Source organism: Ruditapes philippinarum, unplaced genomic scaffold (assembly GCF_026571515.1).
Source record: "Ruditapes philippinarum isolate M1 unplaced genomic scaffold, ASM2657151v2 ctg63_1_1_1_1, whole genome shotgun sequence".
In the NCBI taxonomy this organism is placed as follows: domain Eukaryota; kingdom Metazoa; phylum Mollusca; class Bivalvia; order Venerida; family Veneridae; genus Ruditapes; species Ruditapes philippinarum.
In genome coordinates this window covers 336,616-354,553 of record NW_026866221.1, presented here as the reverse complement: position 1 = coordinate 354,553, position 17,938 = coordinate 336,616, and the positions used below count along the sequence as shown (strand labels likewise).

At 34.6% G+C, this 17,938-nt stretch overlaps 1 protein-coding gene across 2 annotated transcripts in view; it reads left to right on the top strand.

Annotated features, from left to right (window-relative positions):
* LOC132731792 (centlein-like) overlaps positions 1–17,938 on the top strand; it is a 151,999-nt gene that overhangs the window by 32,471 nt on the left and 101,590 nt on the right. The gene's annotated exons all lie outside the window — the stretch shown is intronic.

Here is a 17,938-nt window from a genome sequence, read left to right as displayed (position 1 = left end):
TCCATGCAGAACTCGGTTGCCATGGCAACCGAAAGAAAAAACTTTAAATATCTTCTTTTAAAGAACCCAAAGAGCAAGAGCTTAGATATATGGCATGAAACATCTTCTAGTGAGTGTCTACCAAGTTTGTTCAAATAAAAGCCCTGGGGTCAAAATTGGCCCCGCCCCAGGGGGTCATTGATTTTCCCTATATGCATATAGTAAAAACTTAAAAAATCTTCTTTTAAAGAACTCAAAGAGCTTGAGCTAAGATCTTTAGCATGAAAAATGTTTTAATGGGTGTCTACCAAGTTTGTTGAAATAAAAGCCCTGGGGTCAAAATTGGCCCCGCCCTGGGGGTCATTGATTTTCCTTATATGTGTATAGCAAAAACTTAAAAAATCTTCTTTGAAAAAACCCAAATAGCTAGAGTTTAGATATTAAGCATGAAACATCTTCTAGTGAGTGTCTACCAAGTTTGTTCAAATAAAAGCCCTTGGGTCAAAATTGGCCCCGCCCCAGGGGGTCTTTGATTTTCCCTATATGCATATAGTAAAAACTTAAAAAATCTTCTTTTAAAGAACTCAAAGAGCTAGAGCTAAGATATTTAGCATGAAACATCTTCTAATGAGTGTCTACCAAGTTTGTTGAAATAAAAGCCCTGGGGTCAAAATTGGCCCCGCCCCAGGGGGTCATTGATTTTCCCTATATGCATAATAGTAAAAACTTAAAAAATCTTCTTTTAAAGAACTCAAAGAGCTAGAGCTAAGATATTTAGCATGAAACATCTTCTAGTGAGTGTCTACAAAGTTTGTTCAAATAAAAGCCCTGGAGTCAAAATTGGCCCGGCCCCGGGTGTTGTTGATTTTCCTTATATTTGTATAGCAAAAACTTAAAAATCTTCTTTGAAAAAACCCAAATAGCTAGAGTTTAGATATTCAGCATAAAACATCTTCTAGTAATTGTCTACTAAGTTTGTTCAAATAAAAGCCCTGGGGTCAAAATTGGCCTCGCCCCAGGGGTGTCATTGGTTTTAACTATATGTGTATAGTAAAAACTTAAAAAATCTTCTTTTGAAAAAACCCAAAGAGCTAGAGCTTAGATGTTTAGCATGAAACATCTTCAAGATTATGGGTGTCTACCAAGTTTGTTCAAATATAAGCCCATGGGTTAAAATTGGCCCTGCCCGGGGGGGGGGGGGGTGTAGTGGAAGGAGGGGGTCGATCATTGTTTTTCATTATATGTGTGTAGTAAAAACTTAACATCGTGAAACATCTTCTAATGGGTGTCTTCCAAGTTTGTTCAAATAAAAGCCCTGGGGTTTAAACTGGCCCCGCTCCGGGTGCCTTTATACAGGTGAGCGACCTCAGGGCCATCATGGCCCTCTTGTTATTTATGCTCCCCGAAGGGTGAGCATACAGTCGCACTGTCCGTCAATCAGGTCGTCCTCCGGTCCGTCCATCCATCCGCTATTCTTGTCCTAACTTTGAAACACAAGAAGTATCAACATGAAACTTTGTAGATAGATAGATCTCATTGAGTAGATGTGCAGTGCACAAGAACCGTAACTCTGCCTTGCCTACTTTTGGAATTATTGCCCTTTGTTTATTTTTACACTGAACTTTGTCTGGGACATAACTCTAAAACTATAAGAGATATCAACATGAAACTTTGTAGGTAAATAGATCTCATTGTGTAGAAGTGCATTGCTAAATAACCATAACTCTGTCATGCCTAATTTTGGAGTAATTGCCCTTTGTTCATTTGTACCCTTTGAACTTTGTTCCAGACATAACTCTAAAACTGTAAGAGATATGAACATGAAACTTTGTAGGTAGATAGATCTAATTAGGTGGAAGTGCAGTGCTAAAGAACAATAACTCTGTATTGCCTAATTTTGGAGTTATTGCCCTTTGTTCATTTTGACGCTTTAAACTTTGTCCGGGACATAACTAGAACTGTAAGAGATATCAACATGAAACTTTGTAGGTAGACAGATCTCATTGGGTAGAAGTGCAGTGCAAAAGAACCATAACTCTGTCTTGTCTTATTTTGAAGTTTTTGCCCTTTGCACATTTGTAAACTTTGAACTTTGTCCGGGACATAACTCTTAAACTATAAGAGATAACAACATGAAACTTTACAGGTAGGTAGATCTCATTGAATAGAAGTGCAGTGCAAAAGAGCCATAACTCTGCCTTGCCTAATTTTGGAGTTATTACCCTTGGTAATTTTTTCACTTTGAACTTTGTCCGAAACATAGCTCTGAAACCATAAGAGGTTTGTATGTAGATTGATCTCATTAAATAAAAGTGCAGCGCAAAAGAACATTAAATCTGCCTTGCCTAATTTTGATGTTATTGCCCTTTGTTCATTTCTACACTTTGAATTTTGTCATGGACATAACTCTAAAACTTCAAGAGGTATACTTTTCTGTGTCCAAAACCTATTTAGGGAGCATCACCCGGTTCAATTGGTTCTTGTATATTGATGATATCATAGGACACATTTGTTTTCAGGACTTTCACTTCAAGTGTTGAATACAGGGGTGACATAGAATTTTCAAGTTGATCCTTTGACATAATTATGTAGTATTTTTCCTAATTAAGTATGCTCAGAAATAAATAAATTATTTATCCAATAATAAGTGTAATTTAAGGAGAAAGAAATACATAAATTCACATTTAGGATTCCTTATCTGCAGTGTCATTATATTAACTTTACAAATTATCACATGTTCTCATTTATACTTTCTATTGCTTTTTAATAAAAATTCTATTTCAAAATTAGAATACCCAATGACTTTTATCTGAAGATAATCTTGTGTGATGATTTATTAGCTGTGAATAAAGTGAATAAAAAAAATGATGCATACATGTACATGTATATTAAAGTATCTTTGTAGTAAAGAGGGGATTTAAAAATGATACATGTACATACATGAAAAAAAGGGATATTCATGTTTTTTCTATAAATACATGATTTATTTTCATCAAGTGAAATATGATAATTTTCATGCCACAAGATGAAAAAAAATCATGTATTTATAGAAAAAAACTTAAAGTTTCTGTTAATTATATACATTTTTCTCTTTTTAGACATTACAATTTGACAGTCTTTTCCTTAAATTTTGTATACTGGCTGAATTTATGAGAAAGTAATCCAGTGAGACACCAGTAAAAAATATGGAAAATATGTTTCACTGCAGTGAAATATAAATTTTTACAGTGAAAATACGGAAAATGAAAATTTATTTCATCAATATTTCTCGATATTTCATTTATAATTCTAACACTTTTTGTGATTTTGTCACTATAGACAAAGAAGAAAAAAAACGGTATTAATCTGCCAATAAACACTGGTTAAGGACTATTTGTATATGCGGCTGTTATGTTTTCTCCCTCGATTATATAGTTTACAAAGCCTTTTAAAGCAACAATAAAAAGCATTTTTAGCTCAACTTTTCTATGAAAAGGGGAGCTATCCTACTCGCCCCGGCGTCGGCGTCGGCGTCGGCGTTGGCGTCACACCTTGGTTAAGTTTTTCGTACCACCCCACTTTATTTCAGAAGTATTACAAGTATGGCTTTGAAACTTACCATACTTGTTCACCATCATAACCTCCATCTACAGACAAGAGTACATAACTCTGTCAAGGTTTTTGACAGAATTATGGCCCTTTTTTGACTTAGAAAGTGTATTGAGCTTGGTTAAGTTTTTTGTACCACCTCACTTTATTTCAAAACCATTGGAGGTATTGCTTTGAAACTGACCATACTTGTTTACCATCACGACCTTCATCAACAGACAAGAGGACATAACTCTGTCAAGGTTTTTGACAGAATTATGCCCCTTTTTGACTTAGAAAATACATTGAATATGGGTAAAATCCACTTATTGCCTTAACCCTTTGAGATATTGCTTTGAAACTTTTAATGCTATTTCACATCATTACCCCCATCTGTACGCAAGAGAAGGTAACTCTGTCAAGGATTTGTTTTAAAAATTAAGGCCTTTTATCGACTTAGAATCTTGGTTAAGTTTTTAGTACCAGTCCACTTTTTGACTGAACTGTTTGAGATATTAATTTGAAAGTTGGAATACTTGTTTACAATCATGATTCCCAAACATGTCCAGGAGAAGGTAATTCTGTCAAAGATTTTATTTGAATTATGGCCCTTAACTGTCAATGTTTTGTATTATAGGCAAGCACTAAAAAACTTAAAAAATCTAAAAAAATTCATTCCTATCCACTTGTTCACTTTACCATAAATTATGTCATATAAACATTGCTGTAATATTCAAGGGTATCAAACAACTAGTTATTTTTCTCTTTTTGTACTTGAAATTAAAATCAGTAGTATATGCATATTTCACATTTTATCTCGCCTATTTGATTGGTGGACAAGTTACACAATTCAGTAAAATAATTCTTCACTAAATATCTTAATGCTCATGGCCATTGTTCACTTTAAAAATACAGAGATTCTTGTATTGCCTTTTACTGCAAAAACTTTTTTTATTGGCAAGCAATAAAAAAGTTGAGCGCGCTGTCTTACGGACAGCTCTTGTTTGTTAATATTTTCATTTCTGATAGTTTTCTTTCCATACAATACTGAAATAATATCTCACATACACTAACCCCACAGATTTGATTCATATCAGTTAATAAAAAATTTTGACAAAATAGCGGCAATCTGTAAGCAGCGTTATGACGTCATCTTAAGTATACAACTCATTCATAAACGCCGACGTCATTTCAGACATACAAGAATGATAAATTGGGCACTGATGTAAACACAAGACCTAAGTTTTTATGCCACCGCAGCATCTGCGATGCGGTGGCATATAGCGATTCACCTGTGTGTGTGTGTTCTATAAGATAATATAGTGAACTTAAAAAATCTTCTTGTGAAAAACTACTAGTCCAATTTCAACCAAACTTGGCAGGATTGATCCTTGGGTGAAGGGCTTCCAAAGTTGTTCAAAGAACTTCATTCCATGCAGAAATCTGGTTGCCATGGCAACCAAAAGGAATTATAAGAAGAAATTTAAAAAATTCTTGTGAAGACCCAAAAGGCCTAGAGCTTAGATATTTTGCATAAGGCATTGTCTGGTATTCCTCTACCAATATTGTTCAAATTATAGCCCTGGGGACAAAATCGGCCCGCCCCAGGGGTCATTGATTTTTGTGTCGCCTCTACGGAGTAGTGGCGACATATAGGGATCACTTCTCCGTCGTCCGTCTGTCTGTCTGTCCGTCACAAAACTTGTCCGGACTACTCCTCATAAACTACTGGTGCAATTTTATCCAAACTTTACAGGAATGATCAGTACCAAGTCTAGTTGTGCATATTGTCAGCATTTTCCGGTTCAATGATTTTTTGTCAGAGTTATTGCCCTTTAATAATTTTTATATTATCATATAGCGATTCACCTGTGTGTGTGTTATATAGGTTATATAGTGAACTTAAAGGCAACCAAAAGGAATTATAAGAATAAATTTAAAAAATCTTCTTGTAAAGACCCAAAAGGCCTAGAGCTTAGATATTTTGCATAAGGCATTGTCTGGTAGACCTCTAACAAGATTGTTCAAATTATAGCCCTGGAGTCAAAATTGGCCCCGCCCCGGGGGTCATTGATTTTCACTATGTACATATAGTAAAAACTTAAAATACCTTCTTGTAAAAACCTAAAGGCCTAGAGCTTCGATATTTTGCATAAGGCATCATCTGGTAGACCCTTACCAAGATTGTTAAAATTATAGCCCTTTGGTCAAAATCGGCCCCGCCCCGTGGTCATTGATTTTCGCTTTATGTACATATAGTAAAAACTTAAAACACCTTGTAAAGACCCGTCCCATGGGTAATTGGTTTTCCTTATATATATATAGTAAAAACTTTAAAAAAATTCTTCTAGCAATTGACAAATGCTAAAGGTTAGATATTTTGCATGAAACATTGTGTTGTAAAACTCTAGCAAGAGTGTTGAAATTATAGCCCTCGGGTCAAAATTGTCCCCGCCCTGGGGGTCATTGATTTCAATATATACATATAGTAAAAAATAAAAAAATCTTATTGTCTGAAGGTACAAGGCTTAGAGCTTTAATATTTGTTAAATAATATCATCTAAAGGTACTCTACCAAAGTTGTTCAAATTTTGCCTCTTGTGTCAAAATTAGCCCCGCCCCTGGGAGCCATAGGTTTATCCTATATGTATATAGTTAAAACTTAAAAAATCATCTTCTCTAAATTTACAAAGGATAAAGTTAAGATATTTTGCATGAAACATTGTGAAGTGAACCTCTAGCAAGATTGTTCAAATTATCGCCCTGGGGTCAAAATTGGTTCCGCCCTGGGGGTCATTGATTTTCATTATGTACATATAGTGAAAAAAAAATTTTGTCTGAAGGTTCAAGGCATAGAGCTTTGATGTTTGATATATAATATCATCTATAGGTCCTCTACCAAAGTTGTTCAAATGTCAATAATTGGCCCTGCCCGGGGGCAGTGATTCTCATTATGTACACGTAGTAAAAACAGAAAATAAAACAAATATTTTCTGAATGGGAGAAAGCTATAGCTTAGATATTTGACTTGAAATGTTGTTTGGTGGACCTGTATCAAGATTGTTATTAAACCCTTGGGTCAAAATTATGCCTTGCCCAAGGGGACAGTGACCTTCTTTCTTGTCCTTTGATGCCCAGCAATGACATTTTGACCATGTGCACAGTTTTAGTTGTAAAATTGAACTTTGACCTAGAATTTGATGATGTGACCTACTTTCTTGTCCTTTGATGTACAGCTATGAAATTTGAACCATGCGGTGGCAAAGCATTTTTCTCAAATGCAATCTTGTTATTTTTAAAGTTTGTCCGGACTAACTTCTCTTAAACCACTAATGCAATTTTAATGAAACTTTACAGGATTGATCTGTAGCTCAAGTCCTTGCGCATATTGCACGAGTTTTCCCGGTGAATGATTTTTGGCCGAGTTATGGCCCTTTGATAAAAAAGGTGTTTTTTTCTGTGTGTAATGCCAGATACACAAAAGCTTGTCCGGACTACTCCTCATAAACTACTGGTGCAATTTCATCCAAACTTTACAGGAATGATCAGTACCAAGTCATGTTGTGCATATTGTCAGAATTTTCCGGTTCAATGATTTTGTCAGAGTTATGGCCCTTTAATAATTTTTATTTTTAAAGTTTGTCCGGACTACTTCTCTTATACCACTAATGCAATTTCAATGAAACTTTACAGGATTGATCTGTAGCTCAAGTCCTTGCGCATATTGCACGGGTTTTCCCGTTGAATGATTTTTGGCCGAGTTATGGCCCTTTGATAAAAAGTTGTTTTTTTCTGTGTGTTGCCAGATACACAAAAGCTTGTCCCCACTACTCCTCATAAACTACTGGTGCAATTTCATCCAAACTTTACAGCGAGTCTAGTTGTGCACTGTCCGTCTGTCTGTCCGTCTGTCACAAAACTTGTCCCAACATGAAATTGGCCATCATGAGGCGACACGTGATCACTGATCGCTCTTGTACATAAAAATTAGTAAAAACTTAAAATACCTTCTTGTTAAGACCCAAAAGGCCTAGAGCTTAGATATTTTGCATAAGGCATTGTCTTGTAGACCCTTAGCAAGATTGTTCAAATTATAGCCCTGGGATCAAAATCTGCCCCGCCCCGGGGGTCATTGACTTTCACTATATGTACATATAGTAAAAACTTAAAATAACTTCTTGTAAAGACCCAAAAGGCCTAGAGCTTAGATATTTTGCATAAGGCATTGTCTGGTAGACCTCTACCCAGATTATTCAAATTATAGCACTGGGGTCAAAATCGGCCCTGCCCTGTGGGTCATTCGTTTTCCTTATATGTATATAGTAAAAACTTATACATGTAGTAAAAACTTAAAAAAAATTTCTTCTAGCAATTGACAAATGCTAGAGGTAAGATATTTTGCATGAAACATTATGTAGTGAACCTCTAGCAAGTTTGTTCAAATTACAGCCCAAGGGTCAAAATTGCCTTTGCCCCGGGGGTCATTGATTTTGATATAGTAAAAAAATCAAAAAATCTTATTGTCTGAAGGTACAAGGCTTAGTGTTGTATTAATGCGGTGGCATAGCATTTTTCTCAAATGCAATCTTGTTTTGTTGTTGAAAACTAAATAACTTTTTTCTTATTATTTCTTTTGTTTAATAATTTCTATATCTTAGCAATAGTAGGGTGCGACATCGAACAGCATTATACAAAAATCGGCACCAGAATTTATTTCCGCTTGAAAAAATAACATAAGTGATCTTCCTTATTTTTAGCTCAACTTTTCGAAGAATATGAGAGCTATTGTAGTCGCCCGGCGTCAGCGTCCGCGTCTGCGTTGGTTAAAGTTTTTTGTAAATTCAAATATCTCAATTATTGCTTGAGATATTCAATTGAAACTTACAATACTTATTTATAGTAACAATGTACATCAGTTTGACAAGTTGGATAACTCTGCCTATAATATTTACAGAATTATGCCCCTTTTTAACTTAGAAATTTTGGTTAAAGTTTTTTGTAAAGTCAAATATCTCAATTATTGCTTGAGATATTCAATTGAAACTTACAATACTTATTTATAGTAACAATGTACATCTGATTGACAAGTTGGATAACTCTGCCTGCAATATTTGCAGAATTATTTGCCCCTTTGAAACTTAGAAATTTTGGTTAAAGCCCAGCTTAAAGGTTTTAAGGTCTGAGCATTTAGGCTGATTCATCTCCCCTTTTCTACTTAGTCTCTTGGTTAATGTTTACATGCAAGTTTTACATATCTCAATAACTATTAAAGATATTTATTTAAAACTTCACATATGCATTTAGAATCATAATTGTAGGTCACTGACCAAGATCCATAATTCTATCTTGCATTTAGGCTGATTTTTCTTCCCTTTTTAGTCCCCTACCGGTTTACCGGAGGGGACTTTAGGTTTACCCTCCGTCCGTCTGTCTGTCTGTCCCTCTGTCTGTCTGTCAGTCCGTCCGTCCACAAAACTGGATCCCGCGATAACTTGAAAAATACTGAAAATATTTTTATGAAACTTGATATATGGATAGATGGCAGTATGGAAATTATGCACGTCTTTTTCTTTTCTTCCTATGTTGAAAATTCTGGTTGCTATGGCAACACATAGACTGAAAATATGGCAAATTTTACACATACACTAAATCCAGTGATAACTCAAAAAGTACTGGAAATATTTTTATGAAACTTGACATATGGGTAGATGGCAGTCTTGAGATTATGCATGTCTTATCTGTTCTCCCTATTTTGAAAAAACATTGGTTGTCCTTCAGTCCGTCTGTCTGTCTGTTCATAAAAACTGTTTCCTGTGATCACTTTTAAAGAACTTTTCCAACAAATTTACTTAAAATATAGAAAAATTGAAACATTAGTGAATGGCCAATGGCCCTTCAGAATGTTGATGGGGTTCTAACCGGTAGGGGACTTATGGATTGCTTGCAATACTATGATAATTGCTTGTTCAACTTAAAAATTCATGGTAAAGTTTTGCTTGTAAGCTGTTATCTCTGAACTACTGAAGAGTTTGTGCCTTTTTTGGTACATTTTTATGCATTCATAATAATAAAGCAGTGATTTACTTGATACAACATCTTAATAACAAGCCTTTGTACCTTTTCGGTCAATTTTATGTATTCATAGGTAATTAGCATTATTATACTCAATAAAACACCCTTCTGACAACTTTTTGAATAGTCGAGCCAATACTGTCCTCTGACAGTTCTTGTATATTGTAAGAATCAAAGTCTATCACTCCATGTGATTTTGTCACTATAGACAAAGAAGGAAAAAAAACGGTGTTAAACTGCCAATAAACACTGGTTAGTACTTGTATATGCGGCTTTTATGTTTTCACCCTCGATTATATAGTTTACAAAGCCCTTTAAAGCAACAGTAAAATGCATTTTTATTTATATTTTCAGTTCTTATAATGTCTTCTTTTCATACAATACCGAAATAATATCTCACATACACTAACGCCACATATTTGATCCGTATCAGTTAATAAATATTTTGACAAAACGGCGCAGCGTAATGACGTCATCGTAAGTAAACAACTCATTCATACATACAAGAATGATAAATGGGGCACTGATGTAAACACAATAAGACGTAAGTTTTTATTGTTGAAAACTTGATAGAATAACGTTTTTTTCTTATTATTTATTTTGTTTAATAATGTCTATATCTTTGCAACAGTAGGGTGCGAAAATCGAACAGCGTTATACGAAAATCGGCACCGGAAGATATTAAAATTTTCCGCTTGAAAAAAATAACATTAGTTATCTTCCTTATTTTATCGTGATAGAATTGAAATAACATTGGCCTGAGAGGTGTATATCGGCTATTTAATACCGGTTTTGTCGTTTTGATGCGAAAAAATTAACCACTCGGGCCGTAGGCCTTCGTGGTCAATTCCTACGCATCAAAACTCCAAACCGGTGTTAAATAGCCGATATACACCTCTCAGGCCGATGTTATTTCTTAAGTAATATCGGTCTTAGCGGTGTTTATTGTCTATTTAACACCGGCTTTGTTGTTTTGATGCGAAAAAATTAACCACTCGGGCCTACGGCCATTGTGCTCCATTCCTATGCATCAAAACTCCAAACAAATGTTTAATAGCCGATAAACACTGCTCAGACCGATATTGTTTTTTATGTCGCCTTGAAAAGGCGACATATAGGGATTACTTTTGTCGGCGACGTAGGCGGTGTCGGCGTCGTTGTCGGTGTCCCCTAAAGCTTGTCCAGAGCATAACTCAGTCACTTTAAGTTGGATTGACTTCAAACTTGGTATGCATGCTTCTTTCAATAACACGAAGTGCAGTGGACAAGGACCGGTACTCTGCACTTTTTAATTTTTGAGTTATTGCCCTTTGTAAATTTTCATACTTTAATTTTGTCCGGACCATTTCTCTTCAACTATAAAAGCTATGGACATGAAACTTCATATGATGATAGATCACATTAAGAAGAAGTGCAGTGCACAAGAATCGGTACTCTGCATTTCCTAATTTTTGAGTTATTTCCCTTTGTTAATTTTCATACTTTATTTTTGTCCGGGCCATTTCTCCTAATGTATAACAGCTATGGACTTGAAACTTCATAGGATGATAGATCTCATTAAGAAGAAGTGCAGTGTACAGGAACAGGTACTCTGCATTTCTTATTTTTTGAGTTATTGCCCTTTGTTAATTTTCATACTTTATTTTTGTCCGGGCCATTTCTCCGAAAGTATATAAGCTATGGACTTGAAACTTCATAGGATGATAGATCTCATTAAGAAGAAGTGCAGTGCACAAGAACCGGTACTCTGCATTTCATATTTTTTGAGTTATTGCCCTTTGTTAATTTTCGTACTTTATTTTAACCAGGTCATTTCTCCTCAAGTATGAAAGCTATAGACATGAAACTTCTTAGGATGATAGATCTCATTAAGAAAAAGTGCAGTGTACAAGAACCGGTACTCTGCATTTCTTATTTTTGAGTTATTACCCTTTATATATTTTCATTTTTTATTTTTGTCCAGGCCATTTCTCATAAATTATAAAAGATATGGACTTGAAACTTCATAGAATGATAGATCTTATTGATAAGAAGTGCAGTGCATAGAAACTGCTGCTCTTCACTTATTATTTTTTGAGCTATTGCCCTTTGTTAGTTTTCGTATTTCATTTAACCAGGTCATTTCTCCTCAAGTATGAAAGCTATAGACATGAAACTTCTTAGGATGATAGATCTCATTAAGAAAAAGTGCAGTGTACAAGAACCGGTACTTTGCATTTCTTATTTTTGAGTTATTACCATTTATATATTTTCATATTTTTTTTTTGTCCAGGCCATTTCTCATAAATTATAAAAGATATGGACTTGAAACTTCATAGAATGATAGATCTTATTGATAAGAAGTGCAATGCATAGAAACTGCTGCCCTGCACTTATTATTTTTTGAGCTTTTGCCCTTTGTTAGTTTTCGTATTTCATTTTTGACCTGGCCATTTCTCCTAAACTATATTGTTCACAAGGCGACACATCTGACTTGCGGAGTTCTAGTTTAAGTATATAATAAATTAAAGTGTCTTTGTAGTAAAGAGGGGATATAAAATGATACATACATGTATATTAAAGTATCATTGTATTTAAGAGAGGATCTAAAATGGAATGTTTTCTTGAGGCACACCCTTTAAACACCATTGTCTTTAGTTTAATAAAGGTACTTTCAAATTATAGCAATGAATCTGATTGTTATTGTGCAGTCATTAAGTTATCATTTAATCATAAAGTTACCTTTAACATTTTTTGTGATGGCTGCACAATTTTATAATTTGACCTAAAGAATGGAATGGGATATACAAATTCAATGCAAGAATAAGTTACAGGTAATCTTTGGAGTATTCTTCTGGACATGAAGTTAGTTTTATGTTAAATATCTTTATATCTTCTTTAGTCATGTTGCACTGAACTACATCAGTAATTCTGTACACCGAATACCAGCTGTGATTGATTTGTGCCAATGATGTGAGATAACTAATTAACGTTTTGACAAATACTCAAATTTGTCAAGCTCACTGATTCTTCGCGAAAGGTCACCAGTTTTATAAATCCTCATGAGATTTCGTATAATCTCATTTATTGGTACGATTACGTTTCTTTTGGAAATTGGATATCAAGAAAATGACGATGATCGTCACAAATGATTAATACGCGTTTTTCATTGAGATGTGTCTAACTGATGTATGTACCATGTTTGACATGAAATTTGAAAAGCGTAGAAATTACGCGACAAAATGAATTAGCATGGAAATTGCATTTCACCCTAATACTGATGTAATTATCAACAAGAGATTGTGTTTTTCAATGTAGTGAATTGCTTCAAAAAAATTTTTTTTCATAATGTGGCAAAAACTGTTTTACAATATATTGAAATTCAAGTTATTTCTAATAGAAAATTCATCTGGTTTGCCATAAAATATATTAAAGCATCAGATCCCTTGATACTGGAATGGTGAGATCTTTATTTTCAATTTACCTCACTTCTTGTGTTCTTTTTCAGAGGTGTTGGATTAATCATTAAATTTCAATGTTTTCAATCATAATTAAACATATTTTATTTCCTGGTAAATTAACATTTGACCTACTGTTAATGTCAGGTTAGATGGAGTAGTAGACTTAAAGAATAGGCAAGTTTTATGTGACATGGTCTTATTATGCTGGCATCATGTATAATATACATTATATATGTCTGTATACAATAAAAAACTTGACATTGTAAATCATACTTGTAAAGCCATTAGTTTGTCAGTGACATGAGATGTTAACTTGTTTCCCGATAATTTAAATGTCCAACTAATCCCATTCTAAGTAAAGACATTTTCCCGTGGGACAAGGCAGATAGACAATGTCGTGTAAAAAACATTAACGGGCATCAAGTTTTGCATGACGCTCATCATATAATGTTAAAGCGCGTCCATCATTTGTTTAACGTTGCCGATTCAAACGACATTATATAAGACTATGTTACCCCTGGTTGATACTTAGTCTTGTTGTTGATATGGCATTTTATCAAAATAAAACCTTGAGGGATTTCAATTGCAGTATAATGTTGTAGTTGTGAAAACTTTCTATATGTCACTTAATGTAAATAGGAATATGTAACGAGTCCTTTGATATTTTTTCTCTCTGAATATTGTAGTGTTATATACCACATGCAGACAGATATTTGAATGAAGCATACCACAGTTTTATGTTGTGGTAATTTTTAGCTTGTTTGCAAAAATTTAAATATATAGTCTACAACAGCACTTTTAATTTCTCCCTCACCCTTTCTCATTCATCAAGTCTATTAAGGAAAAGCGGAAAAAAAGGAAAAGTTTTGATTCCAGATGAAATTTCAAATGCTAAATACATAATTACGAGGGGTGTTCAAAAAGTTTTGAGACTAATGTGCTTCCGTAGAAAATTACCATTCAATTTGCACGAAATTCACGGGATCTTATTGTTAGGCTTTCGATGACAATTGAGTAAAATTTCATTGAAATCAAATCATGCGTTTAAAAGTTATTGTGTATTATTTATCATATACTCGTATACACTGGTCATTTGTACATGTAAATATGAAACCTAGTGAAAAATTAGAGATTCGAGGATACATAAAAGTGCGGTGTAGTTTAGGAATTACTGCTGAGAAGATTCTGAATGAAGTGCATAGTCACTTTGGAATCAATAGTGTTTCGAAGAGCACTGTGTACAGGTGGTTCAAAGCATTCACCAATGGATTGGATAATGTCAAAGACAGGAACCGTTCTGGCAGACCTCAGACAGCAATCACTTCCAGAAACATTGCTGCTGTGAAAAATCTAATAGAAGATGATGCTCGGTACACGGTACGTGAGATAGCTTATTATCTGAACTTATCAACGGGTACCATTCAGACCATTCTGACGAAGGAATTGAATTTAAGAAAAGTTTGTGCCAGATGGGTACCCCATCTCCTGACCGAGGATCAGAAAAAGGAAAGAGTGCGTCTTGCGAAAGAAACATTGAAAAAATTCAAAAAGCTCGATTCAAGGAAAATAAATGAACTGATTACGGGAGACGAAACATGGATCTACTATTTTGAGCCCCAGAGACGCATAAACAACAAGCAATGGCTCCGCAAGGACCAGGCTAGACCCACCATTGCTAAAAGGACTAAGAGCGCTAAAAAAGTGATGTATGCGGTTTTCTTTAATTCGCAAGGCCCTGTGGTACAAGTTGCAGTTCCAGGAGGGAAAACTGTCACTGGAAAGTTCTACCGGGATAAGATTTTGAAACGTGTCAAGGCGTTTTATGAAAATCGTCGCCCAAGAACTGGTTTAAGAGGGTTGTACCTCATTCATGATAACGCTTCATCTCATAAATGTGATATAGTACAAAGGTTCATCGAGGAAGAAAAAATTGTACAAGTGAAGCATACCCCTTATTCTCCCGATCTAAGTCCGTGCGACTTTTTTCTCTTCCCCGAAGTAAAGAAACAGCTTTCTGGACGGCGTTACGCATCACGCAGCGCGCTGGGAAGTGCGCTCTACCAGTGCCTTTTGGGTATCCCCAAGGGGAACTACTCTGACGCTTTCCGGGGGTGGATAGATCGACTTCAGAAGTGTATTCGGGTTCATGGAAACTATTTTGAGGGATTAAAATAGAAAAAAAATTGATGTATATTGTTGTTTTTATTTCATTGCTACAGTCTCAAAACTTTTTGAACACCCCTCGTATACCCCCAGCACAACAAAGTTGTAAGGGGGGACTATACTGGAATCAGCTTGTCCATCTGGCTGTCCAGCCGTACATTGGTTTTTCTTTGTCTGCCCAATTACTTAAGATTCCTTTAACCCATAGTCTTCATATTTGGCATGAGGTTAGTCATGACCCTAATAATAATAGATGACCCCTATTGATTTTAAAGTCACTAGGGCCTTTAGTTTAAAAAGCTTGTCTGCTCAATAGCTTAATAATGCTTTGGTCAGCAGTTGTCATATTTAGCATTGAGGTTGGTTATGACTATTAAATGACCCCTGTTGATTTTTAGGTGACTGTGTTAAAGGTCAAGGTTACAGGGGCTTTTACTACAATAAACTTGTCTGCTCAAATGCTTAAGTATGCTTGTCCAGATGTGTATAGATTTTGACATTTTCACATTTAAAGCATATAATTATGTTCTCATAATTCATCATAAAACACCCCCAGGCAAAGCTGCATGAATGGGGGGGGGGGGGTTATTCAAGTCATGCAGTGGCAGTTTCAGTTTTGAGGTCAGTAGGTCAAAGGTAAAGGTCACTTTGATCTTTGCCACTAAAAACATGTAGAATACATAACTTAGCAATGCACTAGCCTACTACCCTCACATTTGGCTGGAAGGTTGTCCTTGAGCTCTAAATGACCACTTCTGATTCTGACAAAGTGGTATGCGGGGGTATTCACACCATGACGGTGGCAGTTCTAGTTATATTAGATAAATACAGAGGCAATTTTGTAATGTAAACAATAACCTTTATATTATAACAGACTCTTGGAGTACGAAAGCAATATACAATGCCACATAAAATTACCTTACCTAAAGTAACATATTTAGTTTGGGGCAACTTTTTACTAGGCAGCTCATTATAGTCTCACCTGAATTGTAAGATTTTTATATGTTTAAAAATCTAATAAAATAAGAAATTACTGTGGACTGTGAGTTCCAAATTAAAGTGCAAACAGTTGGCAACATTAAATCAGGGTAGACACAATTAATGATCATTTAGACAGTATGCGCCTTTAAATGTTAACATCTAAATGAACAATATGTTTAGAAGAGAAGAAATAACATTTACATTAATGGTGTAATATTGTCTCCGTTGGTAACGACAATTGTTTATTTGAGGCTTATTGTCTTATCTGGCGACAGAAGTTGTGAGACATATTCTGGAATTCCATTAAAAGATAGAAAACAGCTCTCGCATCTTCACTTTTATTGGTCATTTTGTGTCTCATGGATATCACACTAGTCATTGAAAGAGGTCATCAAAGATTGGGTGGCATGGTTGATTAGGTTAGTATCTAAGCATGTTTTGATTAGATTAATTTAGTTGGACAGTTCTGCACACAGTGTAATTGGCGTTTGTGATGCGTTATAGCTCACTTGTGTTACAGTCCATTGTCTGAGAAAACACTACTGTATTGATCATCCTGGACCACAGCTGACACTGAAAAAACTATCAAAGAGACACTTTTTCACTGGTTTATTTTCGTCTTTCTTGTCTTAAAAACTTCTGCTTAAGAAATGATATTTAAGCTATGAAATCACAACTAAGTCTTATATCATTCTTTAAATTTATTTATTATGAGGTGGCTTATACAGTATTTTAATTCTGCCTATGTTACAAAACATATATACTTGTAGGAAATAAGTGCAGGGACTTTTGAGTGACTTTATAATTATTTATTTAATTTAATTAATTTATGGAACTTGCCATAATCTTTAAGTCTACTCTAACCTGACATTAACATTAGGTCAAATGTTAATTTACCAGGAAATTAAATAAGTTTAATTATGATTGAAAACCTCGGAAGAACAGATATTATTAAGGTTAGTTTTGAAATAATTAAGGATTTTAAAATTGATATATTGCCAATTGTTGTTAAACGTCTTGCCCTCCATCTATTAATGTCTGCTTTAAATTGGTTTAATTTATTCTCCTAATTTACATTCTGAGGTCCAAATTATATTTGAATATTTTTTTCTACAATAGATTAAATCATGTTGATTTCTAAGTGAACCTATTCTGAGAACTGTACATTTTTTGTAATTAAGTTTAAGACCAGAAATAAAGGAAAATTGTTCAAATATGTTCAAAGTTTCTTCAAAGCTGCTTGATTAACCATTTAATATTATAGTTGCATCGTCTGCAAACATGCTATTTTTAACTTCTACATCAAAAATTTTAAAACCTTCAATATTCCTTTTTTGTCTTATAGCTATTGACAATAGTTCAATTGCTAGGATAAATATATAAGGAGACAATGGACATCCTTGTCGTACTCCTCTTTTTATAGGGAATGACTCAGACAAAAAACCATTGTAAAGTATGCAACTCGTGGGTCTTTTGTAAATAAGTTCAATCCATGCTTTTAAAAAGATCTAATTGTTTAAATACGTATTTGTAGCTTATGCTATCGAATGCTTTTTCAAAATCAGCAAAAAATAGAAGTCCCGGTTTATCATTCTTTTCTGCATACTCTATCACATCATAAAGCAATCTTATATTTTCACCTATGTATCGCCCTTTAATGAAACCTGTTTGACTATCATCAATGAGTGTATTTAATACCCGTTTAATTCTATTAGCGATAATCTTAGTAAGTATTT